Consider the following 17,964-nt stretch of genomic DNA (forward strand, 5'->3'; position numbering starts at 1 on the left):
ACCTTGCGATGCCTGCTCACAGACGTTGGTGGTAGGGGGGTTATCACATTTGCTGGCCAAGCCGGAGAAACCAGGCATACGAGTTGGTGACCAAACAAAATTCCTTTTTCTACCCTCCCTTTTGTCATTGGGGAGCAGCTCCCACAGCACCCTGCCCCATTGGTAACACAGTGAACCTGTTTGGTCAGGGGTAGGTGGCTGGTGAGGCATTATCATACCCTGCCCCTTCTCCTATGCTTTGTCCAGCATTCAGAAGGCACTAGTTTATATATTGACCCAGATGATTTGAAAAGTTTTTTAAAAAACATGTCTTTTTGTTTTTAGTTATAGCATTTACATAGTTTTTGATTGTCTCATGATTGGTGAGTGATGTGACCTCTGAGGGGTGGATTATATTGGGAAAGGTTGTGGCTGTCATGTGACAGCACTGCCCCTTACCTAGATGGAGGACACACCAACTGCCAATCAAGGTTTGGTTCCATCCCATCCATTAGTGCACACCTTGCCATTGGATCCATGTAAATTACCTGGACCAGTCTCTCCAGCCTGCCTGTACTTGGCCTTGAGCCTTTGGCTGTTGTAATTGAATTAACCCTCCTGGCACTGAGCCTTTGGTTCCTGCTAATGACCTGGGCTGGACCCTCTAGCACCATAAAGGTGCCATGTGTTCTTTGTTCTCCCTCTTTGCCAGTTCGGAACCACTCCAGACCTAGAAATGTGGAAGGGTGCTGGAGAAACTATTGGTAAGATGTGCACTGTTAAAAGGGTTGGGAGCATTTAATTAGTGTCCCTTGTAGCATAGAGCTGTGCCTGCACTGAGTCAAGGGGTGGTGGGGGATGGTAGTGATTATTTTTTTCCTTGATTATTTTATGTACCAGTTCATTGTGTGTGTGTGTATATTTTGTTCCCACGCTATTTTCCCCATATTTCTTATTAATTGTCCATTATTACTTTCCCATGGCTGCTGTAAACTGTGTGTGTGTGTGTGTGTGTGTGTGTGTGTTGCATCTGTTATCATTTCCCACACTTGCCTTCTGTAAATAAAATCCTTCCCCATAAAAATTATGTGTCCAGTGTCCTTGCCTTTCAGACCTCCAAACCTGTTTCCTCATTCACAACGGTTGTTCAAGGCATCAGGAGATCGTATGGCCGGAGCCAGGTTGGGGCATCGGTAGCTCAGATAGAGTTAGGATGAGGATCCGCGGTTGGGAATCTGGATGGGCGGGGTTGGGGCAAGGGTCAGTGGTCGGTAGTTTGGATGGGTGGGCGGCGGGGGCGAGAATCTGCAGTTGGGATTTCGGATGGGGAGTTTAACTTTTAACACTGGATCGACTATTACTCGAGTATATACAGTATCTATGCTAGTGTTCCCTCCCTCCCCTCCGCTGTCCAGCGTCGCCGCCTCTCCTTCCCCTCCCCTGTCCAGCAGAGGGATTCCATGCCTGGGATTCAATGAAGGATCAAATATTCCATGAAGGTGTCAATGGTCCAAAAAGTTTGGGGATGCAGATATTTGACAGCTCTTGGACTATATCCTTTGGAGTTCAAAAGAACGGGGGGGGGGGGGGGGGGGGGACTTCATAGAAGCATTTTGAAGGTTGAAAGGCCTGTTTCCCATGGTAGGGAAATTAAAGACAAGAGGGCACAACTCAGGATTGATGGGTGCCCATGCAGAGGAATTTCGTTAGTTAGAGGCAAACCTCAAGAATTTGTTGCCACCACTGATGGCTGTGGAAACCAAGTTGTTAGGTGTGTTTAAGACAGAAATTGATTGTATTTGATTAGTCAGGGTATCAAAGGCTATGGAGAGAAGGCAGTGAAAGGGGCTGAGTGGGAGAATGGATCGGCTCATGATGGAATATGAAGTGTGCTACAAGATCAGAGAAAAAGTTACAATAATGATCATAAGTACAAATTCCAAAGCACATGAAAAGAGTACATTACAATAAAAATAAATTTCAAAACCCCTTCCCCCTCTGCAACATTAATAAATCCAGGTAGCACTAGTCTTGGAGAGGGACCACACAATGCCAAGATTCCAGTTTAACACTAAATCTGAAGATTATGGTAGTAGTCCAAGAACAAACCCCATATAATTTGAAATTTAATATTTGAGTTATTATCCACATATCTAATTTTTAACAAGACATAATATCCCTTAGTCATTGTACATGTATGGGTGGAATGTTATCTTCCCATTTAATCAAACTTGCACGTCTGGCTATCAGTGAAATAAAAGATAAAATGTAGCATTGAATTGAAGTTAGTAACACCTCATCTTCTTGGAATGTTCCAAAAAGAGCAATTAAAGAGCTAGATTCCAATTTTAAATGTAAAAATTGTTGATAATGTTTGAAAAACTTCCTTCCAAAATTTTTCTGTTAAGACAGGCCCAAAACATATGAATTAAGGAGTATCACCTGTTTTACATTTATTACATTGGGGATTTATGTCTGAATAAAATTGAGACAATTTTAGTTTAGACATGTGTGCTCATGAACCACTTTAAATTGCAGCAGACAATGCCTCGCACAAAGGGATGTAGTGTTAATCAGTTTAAAAATAGAGAGTTCCTAACTTCATTGGACAGTGAAAGGTTCAAAACCTGCTCCCAGGCATTTTTGATTTTAATTAATGGGGCCTATCTTAAATCAGCCCATTTGTCATAAATAAGTGATATTAAGCCTTTATAAAGAGGTTGAGGTTCAAAAAATGTATCAAGAATATTCACCTCAGGAGTCGCAGGAAAATCAGGAATCTGAGATGGAACAAAATGTCTAATTTGAAAATATCTTTAAAAATTAGCTTCAGGTAAATTTTACAACCAATTGTTCAAAAGAAGCAAAATTGTTGTCAACAAAAAGGCAGAATCTTGCAAAGAGGGTTGAAAGAAGTGATTGGATATTATAGGGTTAGCAAGAGAAAAGTTCAGAAATCCAAAAAAAAATTCCTTTCATGAATGTGGAGATTTTTCAGGGATTTACAGGAAGGCTATTGAACATGAAGTTTCCTGATTAGCAGATGATCTTTTGCTTTTTATATCTAATCCAGATACTTCTTTACCATTCATACTATCTTTGCTCTCTCAATTTAGTAATTTTTCAGGGTATAAATTGAATCTGATTCATTAATGAACTTTTAACTTTAAATGATCCTATGCCAAGATATTTTAATTTTCCTTTCAAGATTATGAGGGATCAATTTACTTGGTATTACAATTACAAAGAATTAAAAACATTCTTTAAAGGACAATTGTTCTACTTTATTTAAACAAGTTAAATTATCCATAATGAGATGGTCACTTTTATCCATTTCTTTAATTGGTCATATTAATTCTATTAAAATAAACATTTTACCAAAATTTTTGTACTTTGTCCAATCTATACCATTTTTATTCCTAAATTTTTTTTATTCACTTGACTTTTTTTTCTTCTTGCATATGGCTAGGAAAGGGTCCGTCCCCTCATGAATCTTCTACAATCTAAAGGGAATGGTGGTTTGACATTTACTAACTTATTACTGGGTGATTGATGTATGTAATTTAATTCTTTTTACAATTTGATAACTGAATTGACCACACCACTTGGGTGGAAATGGAACTAAATTTTGCTAAGAATATTTCCATGTTGGCAATTCTTGGGTCCTCTTTCTACAAACTAACTGACAATGCGTTTGTTAAATACAGTTTGAGAATACGGGCACAATTTAGAAGGCTTTTTGGATATCAGATCTTTTCTCTTGCTAGTCCTATTATATCAAATCACCTCTTTCAACCTTCTTTGCAATGTTAAATTCTTAGTAAATATAATAAACTGGGATGATTCAATTAGCAAGCAAGCTGCTTGAATGGGTTTATCCCTCTCCCAAGCAGAGAAGACAGATGTACAAAAAGCTAATATCTCTTAAAAAGCCTCCAGATAATGCAAGGCAAGGATTTGGATAGATTTTCATCTAATCTGCTTGCTTAAGAAACACAACTGACTTGTTACGAAAAACTGTGCCAGGTTTTCACACTTTTTTCATTCCAAGAAAAGCCAGTCTCATTCTGGCAGTTTGTCTTCATCATCTGTTATTCTTTTAGACAGTGAATCAATCTTGCACGTCGCTCTGAACTTGTGCCAATTCCTCTGTGCCCTTCAGAAGTTTAAACATGTCCAAGCACAACCTGCCCTTGATAATGACTAATTAAAGGTCTAAAATAGACTAATTTTTAAAAATGAGTTCTTGATGTGCATAACATCCTTGGATTGGACTGTTAGTTACAACTCTTTTTCAATATTTACTGTTCAATTATCAACCATTTTTAACAGCATTCCTAATAAAGCAAATAGTTCCCAGCTATGTTTTTTTTAATTTTGGGATCTGCCTTGGTTGCCCTGAGAGCTGATTGGTAAAGGCGTAAGCTTGATTGCCTGCTGGCTCTCACAGACGATCCAATGGTCAAGAGTTGCTCCATGTCAGATTAACTGAGCTAATTGGGGCAGTAATCCAGCATGCTACAGTTATCCTTGGTCTAGAGATGAGAGAAAGGGCAAAGTTAGCTGGAATTCATGCTGCGGATTCTTTCCTTCTACATCCCTTATTCCTTTTTTTTGTCTTCCATTACCATCAAGATGTGAGGCAAACAATTTTTTTTCAATGCAGCAGATTTTCTTGTTTCTCAAACAATATCCCTACCTGAAGCATGAAGTCCTATCGGAGACTCACAACCCCTAAACAGAAGATTGGGCTGGTTGCTTAGATTGGGAGAGAGGGGAAAGGTTTGATGGGGTTGTTACTCCACTCTGTACCACCACCAGGATCATTCAGCAGAATTTATTGGTGCTGATCCCTTCTGCTAATCGCTACCCCTTCTGGATGTTTGCATCATGTTCAAAGAAACTTTGCATGGTTTGCGCAATGCTATTACAGTACTGGCTTCTGTCTGTAAGGAGTATGTATGTTCTCCCCATGTCTGTGTGGGTTACCTCTGGGCACAGTGCTTTCTTCCCACCCCTCAAAACATACGGAGGTTTTTAGGTGAATTGGGCCATTTAGGCTGCATGGGGTCGTGGGCTAGAAGGGCCTGTAACCATGCTGTATGTCTAAATTTAACAGTTAAATTGAAAACTTTCAAATTCATCTGCCTTCTTTGCCTTCCAGGTTGTTATCGTCATGGATTTTTTTCCCCAAAGATGTGGTCAACCACAAGCTTGATAGTCCAGTGGTGGGTGTGCAATCAATAGCAAGAATACATTTAATTTTGGTCAGGTGGACTGCTTTCAACTGGACAAGCATTCAAGCTTGTTAACATCCAAAGTATCAAATGTGCCCGATGGCCTGTGAAAGATGGGTTTAGATTGCATCTGGAAATGTGCTGATAGTATATAATGCCGCAGTTCACCATTTATTTTTTTAAAAGTTGATTTCAGTAGCTGTAGCAGTTTCCATTTATTTTCCACATTTATTAGACCTCGACAGAAAACTGTTGAAAACCAAACTGGGGAATGAAAGGATTGTTTGAGGCTTTTGAAGATGTAATAATTTTGGAAAGAATTTAGAGAGAGAAGCAATCAAAGAGAGAGGTGAAAGAAGGTGGTGGTTTAAGTGGGAGTGGTTGAGGTAAGAGATGGACAATGAGTTGTGAATGGGAAAGAATGGAGATGCATCTGCCGACACTGCAACCCATGCCAATGCAATCATTCAATGACAAATAAACGCCACATGAAATAGTAAGGGAGAGGACTGTGTGGAGATTTTTCACAGCTGAAATTCGAGCAAGCCGGAGCTGTAAACCATTGTCAAGATGTAATGAAGGTACAGGTAAGGGCACTAGTGAAAGTGAGGCAAAGGACATCAGAACACACATCCTAACAGTGGGCTTAGAATTGGGATCAACCCAAAGTAAGTTTTATGGAGGGCGATGAGCGTTTGACAGCTCCTGGCCTATACTCATTGGAATTTAGGAGAATGAGGAGGAATCTCATTGAAACATTGTGAATGTCAAAAGGCACGGATAGAGTAGACGTAGAAAGGTCGTATCCCATGGTGGGAGAGTCTAGGACAAGAGGGCCCAATTTCAGGATTGAAGGGTGTCTTCTTAGAACAGAATTTTTTTTGCCAGAGGGTAGTGAATCTGGAATTTTTTGCCACAGATAATTGTGGAGACCAAGTCATTGGGTGTCTTTAAGGTAGAGATTGATAGGACCCTGTCGATGATGATAGGGTCCACCTGTGTGGATAGCAGATAGAAGTAGAGGCGGAGCTTGGGTTCTGCGGATTAGAGCAAGTGCCTCCTGCAGCATATATTCCAGCCTTTCCAGGAGGGTGATAGCGTCACTTACCATCTTCCCTGTGACAGGCCCCATGAGAGGCAGGGTGACCAACTTAAGCTTGGGGGCTGCGGTAGTTACGAGATGCCCTGCGAGTGCTCCGGTCTCCCTCGTGTTTTCGACAAATTTCTGGTTAAGGGGTCCCTCATAGATCCTATTGATCAGGGCCCATTCTCTGATGACCCAGGTTCCCTTGCCTACCATGGCCCGGTCTGGTCTCCCATGGAGGTTCCACTCAAGACGAGTGGGATACCATGCCCGTATGGCCACAGGGAGATTCAGAGAGGTTCCCCAGGGCGCTGGCCTCCTGATGGGAGAAGACTGTATTAGAATCCCACAGACTGAGGACCCAAGCCATGAGGTGCTCGACTGGCCACTGGCAGTGTCGGTCTGCCAGCTGGGTGAGCTCCTGGGGGTGGGGGGATTCCTGGGTCTCGGTTGTTTCTGAGCAGCCCCTGGTGTGCCCCAGGGGTATCTCCTCATCGCTCTGTTCCTCTCTGCCGAGAACCTGGGACCACATGGTGACTGGTCGGGCTTGTAAGGGCACAGCAGTGGGGGAAACGGGAGATTCATGGGGGACCCTGGCTCCCTGGGCGTCTCTTCTCCATCACTTTCAATCCAGATGTCCCCATTCCTCATCCAAGCATCCAGCTGCTCCCCCCCGCTGGACCAAGGCTCTAATTTTAATTGGGTCTGGTAACCGGCCCAATCGATGGGCTGATTGCACCTGCTGTAGCTGCAGCAGTTAGCAAGCGACCTCTGTGCCTTGGATCTCCAGGTTGTTTGTTCTGCTTTGGGCAGCAGGAAGTGCCTCCTGCAGTCTGATGCAGGTCTGTCCCAGGGTTTCTGTTTCCTTGTCCTTTTGATCAGAGATAGTCCGTAACTTTTCCACAGCTGATTGACAATCCCTACGTGTTGTCTCAGCAATGACACCAGCAGCCAGTAGACACCCCTCTGACTACCCTTTGCCTTTGGAAATCCCGACTCCTTATGGAGGGCTACCTCGTGGTGGTCCATTCGCTTGCCACAAGGGTCCATCTGCTCAGACCAATTCACGGGCTTACCGAAGTCTGTCAGCGTGCTGGCCAGACTCGCAAATCCTTCCCAGTTGTTACCCACTTGGGAATTCTGTCTTTGGGGCCAGTACTGGCTTTCTTTCCTGTTTCAAAACATCTCTCTCTTGTCTGTGCTTGGCCAAAACCCTTGGGATCTTGCTTGCAGCACCAATTGTTTTAAGGTTTGTGTGGGTCCCACAGGTTAAGAACCAGACCAAAGCACACATTTATTTTGGGGATGCAGTCACGTCAACAAGGTCGAAATGCTCAATGAACCTATACACATATGAACAATACGCAAGAAGTAAATATACACATTGGATAATGAGGGAGGAACCGACAGAAACTGGGTAAATTACTTAAGTACACATGCAATCAACAGTCAGAATCAAGGTGATACTATGTGCTCCCACTGGTACGGACATGGCTCTTGCTACCAAACCTTGGGCCCAACCCAGTGCGAACGATGATATTTAAGTGCCACGAAGGGTCAAAAAAGACAGAAGAAGGGGCACATGGTCCTTTATATTTCTGCAGTCGGTATTGGGAGGCCAATCACTCAGAGCAGGCTGGGCCCCATTGGCTGCTGTGGCCGATGGCTCGAAGCCAAGTGCAGGGGTTAAGCAGGGCCAGTTGGGTGAAGGTCAGAGCTGAGTCCAGGTAGGCTGTCTGGGCTCCAGCGCCTGGTAATTTAGATGGGCCAATCGCAAGGGTCACCTTGATGGCTTGGGGGGGGGGGGTGAATATTGACCTTGATTGGCAGGCACTGTGTCCTCTGAATAGGAGTGCAGCAGCACCACCATGTGGTGGCCACAGCTTCACCATTACAGCTGACTGGGCAATGAGGTTGATTGGGGGAAAAATGGATCAGACTTGATGGGTAGCATAGTGTATATCTTTTGGTCTTATGGATTGGCTGCCATACCATCAACCATTTACCTGAGCTCAGTGTCTGCTTTAATCTTTCCAGATTGTATTACAATGGGTTCCTGTCATCTTTCCTTTTAAACTATAAGGTTCACCTCATTCAAAATTCTGCTGTCCACACCCTAAAACAGCTAATTTAATTCACCTGGTACTAATGTGTTGACTTGTGCCTTAAACTTTAAATGCTGAGTGTTCAAATCTCTGCATTTACTCATGCCTCATTTCTGTAAACTGCTGTGGCACTGCAGACACCAAATTTCTTTCTTGAACTCGAGCCTCCTGTCGGTCCATGCCTTCCTTTGTTTCACCAGTAAGCCGTCATCTCTTCAACCATTTAGAGCATAAGCTCTGGAATTCAATGCTTAAACCTCTCCATAACTCTGCTCTCAATCAACCTCTGATAGAACTGTTGCACATTTCTCCTAATGTGACCTCCTTTGGCTCCATGTTAGATTTTTCAGGTAATGCTGTGCAATAATTTGATCTTTCAATTCATTAAAGAGGCTGTTTAAATAGAAATTGTTATTAATCATAATAACCTTCATTCCTGTCAATATTGAGCTGTGGAAAATTAAGTCCCTTTCAATCTTTCATAGAACATCAGGATTAGGAGGAGCAGTTGGCCATCTGGCTCTTGGTGGTTGCTCTGCCATTCATCAAGATCAGGATTATTTTCCTGCACTGCCCTCTTTCCCTCGAGATTCAGAAATCTCTTGATCTCTGTTTCAATATTATATACTATGCCCTCCATAATGTTTGGGACAAAGGCACTTTCTTCCTTTATTTGCCTCCGTCCTCCACAATTTTACATTTGTAATCAAGCAATTCACATGTAGTTAACATTCCAGCTTTTATTCAAAAGCTTAGAGACAAGCCAAGTTCTCTTCTACCTGCACCAATGAAACAATTAAGCATACCTGAGTACTCACAGATACCTGTGAAGCCTAATGTACCAAACATTATGGTGTCCTGAAATGAGGGATCTATGTATAAAAAAAAATGCTGTAATTTCTACATTGTCAAACCAAAATGTATAAAATATGGAATTATTAAAGATGAGTCACCTGGGTATAAGCAATATAGGTTTATCAGTGGACATGAGATATTTTAGCAGATTGGGTAAAGGAGACTCTAGAGATTCTGTAAGTATAGTAAGAGCAAAGGTTTAACAAGGGAGAGCATGGTCATTCATTTGTGGAGCTGCAGAAAGTAGTCAAGGTAAATTAATACTTTTCATCTACATTTATTCTGGAGAATGTCATGGGATCTAGGGAGTTGAGGGAAAAGAATTCATGTCCTGAAACATGAACATAGTGAAAGAAGAGGTGTTGGCACTCTTGAGGTAATAAGTCCCTGACCTGGACTGTTGTGGGAAGCAAAGGCAGAAATTGCTGCAGCCCTGGCAGAGATTTTTGGCACTCAGCCATGGTTGAGATAACTGAAGACTGGAGGGTGCCTTTATTTGAGAAGGGCTGCAAGGATATGTGAAGGAACTACGGGCATGTACGCCTAACATCAGTTGTGGGAAAGGTACTGGAGGGATTCTGAGACGCAGTTTGCTGCTTGCATTTGGAAATGGTTGTATCTTGATGTAGGGCTCAGGTTACTTTGACTTCCCACTTCAGCACATTTGTATATTGCACTAAAATCACAACATCTGCAAACTTTCCTGTTGAACTTAGGGGAAGGTAAGATCTGCCTGAGAAGATTCATTGTGGCTTTTTGTATGGGAAACTTGGAATAGTTTTTTAATAATTTTTTATTTTTCACACTGAGAACCATATCAACCAAAATATGTACAAACGTTTCTCATTAAATATACACAGTGGCATTTTCCCCCTTCCCTCCCTCCCCCCTTCCCACCCCCCTCCAAAACCAATAAATATTCAACATATACAATACAATAAAACCATAAAACAATGTCTTCACACAATGAAAAATAAACAAGAAAAATGTGTCATCTACTTTTACACACTGGATCAAGTCGTTTTGTCTTCTCGTCATTTTAGGGGGTGGAGGTCTGCGTTAGGCCCTCTCTGTTATGTTCCATGTACGGCTCCCAAATTTGTTCAAATAATGTGACTTTATTTTTTAAATTATATGTTATTTTTTCCAATTCAATACATTTATTCATTTCCATGTACCATTGCTGTATTCTCAGGCTCTCTTCCATTTTCCAAGTTGACATTATACATTTTTTTGCTACTGCTAAGGCTATCATAATAAATATTTTTTGCGCTTTATCCAATTTGAAGCCTAATTCCTTACTTCTTATATTATTTAGAAGAAAGATGTTTGGATTTTTTGGTATGTTATTTTTGTGATTTTATTTAATATCTGATTTAGATGTTCCCAAAACATTTTCACTTTCTTACATGCCCAAATTGCATGTACTGTTGTTCCCATTTCCTTCTTACAGCGAAAACATCTATCTGATAATGTGGAATCCCATTCTTTTAACTTTTGAGGCATGATATATAACCTGTGTAACCAATTATACTGTATCATGCGTAACCATGTGTTTATTATATTCTTCATAGTTCCAGAACATAACTTTTCCCATGTTTCATTTTTTATCTTTATGTTTAACTCCTTTTCCCACTTTGGTTTAGGTTTATAGCTTATTTCGTCATTTTCCTTATCTTGCAGCTTAATGTACATGTTCGTTATAAATCTTTTAATTATCATTGTGTCTGTAATCACATATTCAACGCTGCTTCCTTCTGCTAATCTCAGTCTGTTTCCCAATTTATCCTTTAAATAAGCTTTCAGTTGATGATATGCAAACATTGTACCATGAGTTATTCCATATTTGTACTTCAACTGTTCAAATGTTAATAAATTATTTCCCAAAAAACAATTTTCTATTCTTTTGATTCCTTTTCTCTCCCATTCTCTAAAGGAAAGGTTATTTATTGTAAAAGGGATTAGTGGGTTTTGTGTCGATAACAATTTTGGTATTTGGTAATTTGTTTTTTTCCTTTCTAAGTGGATCTTCCATATATTAAGTAAATGATGCAATACTGGTGATCTTTTATATTGCACCAGCTTTTCATCCCACTTATAAAGTATATGTTCCGGTACCTTCTCCCCTATTTTATCTAGTTCTATCCTAGTCCAGTCTGGTTTTTCTCTTGTCTGGTAAAAATATGATAAATACCTTAATTTTGCGGCTCTATAATAATTTTTAAAGTTTGGTATCTGCAAACCACCTCTCTATTAATTTATCTAACGCTACCTTCAGTTTTCCCCCCTTTCCATAAGAATTTCCTTATTATTCTCTTTAGTTCATTAAAGAATTTCTCTGTTAAAGGAATTGGCAATGATTGAAATAAGTATTGTATCCTTGGGAAGACATTAATTTTAATGCAATTTACCCTCCCTATCAACGTTAGCAGTAATTCTTTCCAATGTTCTAAGTCTTCCTGCAATTTCTTTATTAGTGGCTGATAATTTAGTTTGTGGCTTAAGTTATTATCTAACCTGATACCTAGGTATCAGATTGCTTGTGTTTGCCATTTAAATGGTGATTCTTTTTTAAATTCTGTATAATCCGCGTTACTCATTGGCATCACTTCACTTTTATTTGCGTTGATCTTGTACCCCGATATTTCTCCATACTCCTTCAATTTCTTATGTAATTCTTTTATTGATATTTCTGGTTCTGTTAAGTATACTATGATGTCATCTGCAAATAAGCTGATTTTATACTCCTTTATTTTTATCCCTTTTGTTTTATTTTCTGTTCTTATCAGTTCTGCCAATGGTTCTGTTGCTAAGGCGAACAATAAGGGGGACAATGGACATCCCTGTCTCGCTGACCTACTTAATTTAAATTGGTTCAATACATATCCATTTACTGTTACCTTCACCAACAGTCCATTATATAATGCTTTAATCCAATTAATATATTTTTCTGGTAGACTGAACTTCTGTAATACTTTAAATAAATAGTTCCATTCTACTCTGTCAAAGGCTTTTTCTGCGTCTAAAGGAACAGCCACTGTTGGCTTCTTATTTCCTTGAACTGCATGAATTTGATTAATAAGTTTACAGACATTATCCGCTGTTCGTCTTTTCTTAATAAATCCAGTTTGATCTTGTTTTACTATTTTTGGTACATAATCTGTATGCTAATAATTTCGCTATTATCTTATAATCTGAATTAAGTAGAGATATTGGTCTATATGATGCTGGTGTTAATGGATCCTTCCCCGTCTTTGGTTTTACTGTAATTATTGCTATCTTACATGAATCTGACAAGTTCTGTGTTTCTTCTATCTGGTTCATTACTTCCAGGAGAGGAGGAATTAATAACTCTTTAAATGTTTTATAGAACTCTTTTGGGAATCCATCCTCTCCTGGTGTTTTATTGTTCGGCAGCTTTTTTAATATATCCTGTACTTCCTCTATTTCAAAGGTTTTATCAATTTGTTTTGTTCCTCTTCTTGCAATTTCGGCAGTTTAGCTAAAAACTCTTCTATTTTATCATCTTTCCCCTCGTTCTCAGTTTGGTATAATTGTTCATAAAATTTCTCAAAGTTCCCATTAATCTCTATTGGGTTATATGTAATTTGTTTGTCCTGTTTCCTTGATGCCAATACAGTTCTTTTAGCTTGTTCTGTTTTAAGTTGTCAGTCTAATATTTTATGTGTTTTTTCTCCCAGTTCGTAATACTTTTGCTTTATTTTCATTATGTTCTTCTCCACCTTGTACATTTGTAATGTTTTGTATTTTATTTTTTAGTCCGCCAATTCTCTCCTTTTCGTTATATCATCCCTTTTTACTAGTTCCTTTTCTGTACTTACTATCTCCCTTTCCAACTGCTCTATTTCCCGATTGTAGTCCTTTTTCATCTTAGTTACATAACTTATTATCTGCCCTCTAATGAAGGCTTTCATTGCGTCCAATAATATAAATTTGCCTTTCACTGATTCCGCGTTTATTTCACAATATGTTTTAATTTGGTGTTCAATAAACTCTCTAAATTCCTGCCTTTTAAGTAGCATGTTTATGTTCTTGGTGGGATGTCCTCCAGTTCTATTGCTAATAACAGGGGTGATTGAGCCAAACTCTCCCTTGAGCATGGGCCGACAACAAAAACATATCAATCCTTGAGTATGCTTTATGCCCACTCGAATAATATGAGTATTCCTTCTCTCTTGGGTGCTGCCTCCTCCATATATCCATAATTTTCATTTCCTGCATTGATTTAACTATAAATTTGGCCACTTTATTCTTTTTGCTTGTCTTTTGTCCAGTTTTATCCAACATTGGATCCAAATGAAGGTTAAAATCCTCTCCTATCAATACATTTCCTTGTGTATCTACAATCTTCAAAAAAATATCCTGCATAAACTTTTGATCCTCCTCATTAGGTGCATATATATTGAGCAAATTCCAAAATTCTGAATATATTGACTCTTTATCATTACATACCTCCCTGTTGGATCTATTATTTCCTCCTCTATTTTGATTGGTACATTTTTATTATTTAATATAGCTACACCACTAGCTTTTGAATTATAGGATGCTGCCGCTACGTTACCTACCCAGTCTCTCTTTAATTTGTTATGTTCCACTTCAGTTAGATGCGTTTCCTGCACAAATGCTATATCTATTTTTTTCTTTTTTCAGTAAATTTAATAGCCTCTTCCTTTTAATTTGGTTATGTATTCCATTAATGTTTATAGTCATATAGTTCAACGTGGCCATCTCATATCCTGTTTACACCTCATTTCCGCTTCCTCACCACCACCATCCCCCTTTTCCCCATTTTCATCTCTCAGTTTTCCCTTTTTAAACTCAATGTATGACAACACATTTAAAACATAAAATACTCCAACAACTCCCACATCCAATATTACCTTAACCCCAAATGTCCCCCCCCCCCCCCTCTCTGTGTTGCCCCTTATCCCTTGCCGGGCAACCACAACTCCCCATTCCATTTGGATTGCGATCCTGTTCGCAAGTGTCAGCTGATTTTGCAGTGACAGTTATTCTCTCCCCCACCTCAAAACCCCCCCCAGAAAACACTTTTTTTTACACATATAACAAAATTCTCCCTTTTTTCCCCTTCCTTTCTTCCCTTCTCTTTCCCTTCTTTAATTCTTTACATGTACATTGTTTTTACATCTTCATATATACTTTATCGCAATTCTTCATTCTTATTACATCTCTCCTTCTGTCCTGCAAACGTTCTGCAAATTCTTGTGCTTCCTCCGGATCCGAGAACAGTCTGTTTTGCTCCTCGGGGATAAATATTTTAAGCACAGCTGGATGTCTTAACATGAATTTATAACCTTTTTTTCCATAGGATTGATTTTGCTGTATTAAACTCTTTCCTCTTTAAGAGTTCAAAACTTATGTCAGGGTAAAAAAAATATTTTTTGACCCTTGTATTCCAATGGTTTATTATCTTCTCTAATTTTATTCCTTGCCTGCTCCAGTATATTTTCTCTTGTTGTATATCTCAAAAATTTTACTGAGATGGATCTTGGTTTTTGATGTATCTGTGGGTCCGGAGCTAGTGTTCTTGTGCCCTTTCTATTTCCATTTCTTCCTGCATTTCTGTCATTCCCAGGACCTTCAGGATCCATTCTTTTATAAATTCCTTCATATCTGTGCTGCCTTCATCTTCCTTCAGGCCCACTTTTTATGTTGTTTCGCCTACTATAATTTTCCAACATATCAATTTTTTGAGCTAACAACACTTGTGTCTCTTTAATTTTTTTTTGTCTCTTTCTTCCAATTTTCCTCTAAAGTCGTTTACTTCCATTTCTACAGCCATTTCTCGTTCTTCCACATTTTATACTCTTTTCCCTATTTCTGTCATGACCAGTTCTAATCTTTGCATTTTATCTTCTGTTCTTTTCATTTTTCTTTTAATTGTACTAAATTCTAATGACAGCCATTCTTTTAATGCTCTCATTTGTTCTTGAAAAAAGGCTTTATCTATATTCGGTCCATCTGTTTTACCTTCTATTTCTCTGTGAAGATCTTGGTCTTCTTCCTCTTCTTCTCTGTCTGTACCCGTGTTTGTGTCTTCTTCTCTTTGTATCTGTATCTCTTCTGATTTTCCTGATGAGTTGCTTGTCTCACTTTGTCGGGCCTCTTCTTGCTGGGCCTCTTGCTGTTGGTCCTCTCCTTCTGTGCTGCTCATCTCTCGGGGCTCCTGCTGCTGCTTCTCTTGCTGTTCAACCTGTCGACTTTCTTTCTCACCTGGTACTTCACTCCCTCTCCTGCCGCTTTCCTCATCTTCCAGCTGAGAGCCCTTGTGTCGGGCGTCCCTCAGCTGGTCGTGCCGTGGTTGCCTGTTCCTTGGCTGAGCCCCACTCCTGTCGGTGTTTTCTTTTACCTTAGATTGCGCACTGCTCATGCGCAACTCCTCAAGCATGCGCAGTTGCACACTTTTGTTTGGCTCGGAGAGCCATTTTTGCTGTCCACCGGTCGGGGGGGGGGGGGGTCGCGACTCCGCAGGGCCGTCACCAACCTCAGAGGTCGGGCGCTCTTCTCCACCACGGCTCCCTGTTCCTTCGTGCAGGTAAGGCCTTCTCCTTTCTTTTCCGGTGTCATCTTTTTTTCCCGTTGTTTTTACTTTTCCTTCTTAGGTGCCATCTTCTTTCTCTTCTCTGCAACTTTATCTTTTATTTCTTATATTTTATATTTGTTGAACTTTGTCTTTTCTTGACTTTTTTTCTTTTCTAGAGAGGGCTGGTTTTACCCAACCTGTCACTACTCCATCATGTGATCCCTCTCAAACTTGGAGTATTTTAAAGAGGTAACAAAAAGGATTGATGAGTGAATGTTGTCTCCTTGGACTTTAGCAAAGCCTTTGACAAGGTCCGACATACTAAACTATTCTGAAAGATCAGATCACATGGGATCTAGGATGAGTTGACTAATTGGTGGCTTGGTGGAAGGACTGGGAATGAAGGATTCTCTTTCAGATTAGAAGCCTGTGACTAGTGGGGTGCTGCAAAGATCTGTGCTGGGTCTTGATCAATCCAAATGATATGTGGATGATGCGAAAATTGATGAGATTTTAAATAGTAAAGAAGACTGATTCAGAGTACAACAGGACATCAGCTGTAAAGTTTGGTGGAGTGTCAGAGAACCAAGTATTCTTGTAAAAGTGGTGACACAAAAAATGCACTTGCCGTCATCACATGGGACATTGAGTACAAGAGCTGGAACATAATATTATAGTTGTACAAGACGTTGGTGCGACCGTGTTTGGAATATTATGTGCAGTTCTAGTCACCCAGTTACAGGAAGGATATCATTATGTTGGAGAAGGTGCAGAAAGATTCACAAGGATGTTGTCTGGACTGGAAGACTTGAGTTGTAAGGAGAGACTGGACAGGCTTGCACAATTTTCATGGGAGCATAGGGGGCCAAGAAGTAATTTTATAGGAGTATATAAAATAATGAGGAGCACATATAAGGTAAGTGATAGGGGAATTTAAAACTTGAGGTTGAAGGTGAGAGGGAAGTTGTTCTCAGAGAAGGGATCTGGAAATAGCTGCCAGAGAAAGAGGTAAAAGAAGATAAAATGACAATGTTTACAAGAAGACATTGGACATGTACATGGGAAAGATTTAGACAAATAGGACTAGCTCAAGAATGCACCATGGTTAGCATGAATTAGTTGGGCCAAAGGGCCTTTTATTCTCTATAACCCTGGCACTAACTCTGTAATTAAATCCTCCAGAAGAGATTCCAGCATTTTCACATTAATGTTAGGTTAACAGGTTGATAATTTCCAATATCAATATTTTTTCTCATTTTAAATACTGGTATCATGTTTGCAATTGTTAAATCTCCAGGAACCACTTTGGAATTGAAAGATGTTGACCAGAGGATCCACTAGCTCAGAGCTGTATGTGGTCAGTTACTTGGGATCTATTGGCTTGTAGTCTTGGTTCTGGGGCCTGCCTACAGGCAGAATTGCAGTCCAGTTTATAATGCCCTCAATAGAGTGCCATGACTCTTGGCCCAGCATCCGAAGTTGTAGGTTCAAGACCTACTTCAGAGACTCCACAAAAATTCATATTTTATTCTTTTTGAGGGGGGTTGGGGTGGGTGGGAGAGGTTCAGGGTTGGATTGCTTTCTGAACCGGGATGGCAAAGTTTAGATCTGAATTTTGTGAATTCTAATGGAAAAGTGCATTTTGTAAATACATCCTTTAAAAAGAAAGGATAGGTTTTAAAAGTCCACAATAGAGCCCCCTGCAGTGTTCAGGTGTCTTAGAGTATTGCCAATCCTCCTTGCTTATAAAGAAGGGAGTATTCCTAGCAGACATTAAATACTTTATCAGCTGGCTTCTTTGCATAATCCTGGTGGAATTAACGAGACCAAAATTCAATGAAAAGTGGGTCATTCCTCCCTTGTCCCCTTGCACACAAAGGACCATTTGTAAAAGATGCTGAGCCTGCTGCCAGGATCACATTTGATTCCTGGGCTCCGGCACAATGTTGCATGATTTGTGACCTAACTACGGAGGCCTGGCACTGTGCTTTTCTAATTGTAAAATACATATTTTAGTTTCCAATTGATCTAACAAAGGGATACACTTGGCTAATAACCAGTTTTGCTTCCTTATTCTTTCTGTATCAAATGTAGCCCAGATTGAAAGGAGCCAAAGTCCTGCAGGAGGCTAGAAGGAGT

At 40.0% G+C, this 17,964-nt stretch overlaps 1 protein-coding gene across 3 annotated transcripts in view; it reads left to right on the forward strand.

Moving 5' to 3' along the window:
• dag1 (dystroglycan 1) overlaps positions 1–17,964 on the forward strand; it is a 172,922-nt gene that overhangs the window by 145,338 nt on the left and 9,620 nt on the right. The window lies entirely within an intron of this gene.

Source organism: Narcine bancroftii, chromosome 5, assembly GCF_036971445.1.
Source record: "Narcine bancroftii isolate sNarBan1 chromosome 5, sNarBan1.hap1, whole genome shotgun sequence".
Lineage (NCBI taxonomy): Eukaryota > Metazoa > Chordata > Chondrichthyes > Torpediniformes > Narcinidae > Narcine > Narcine bancroftii.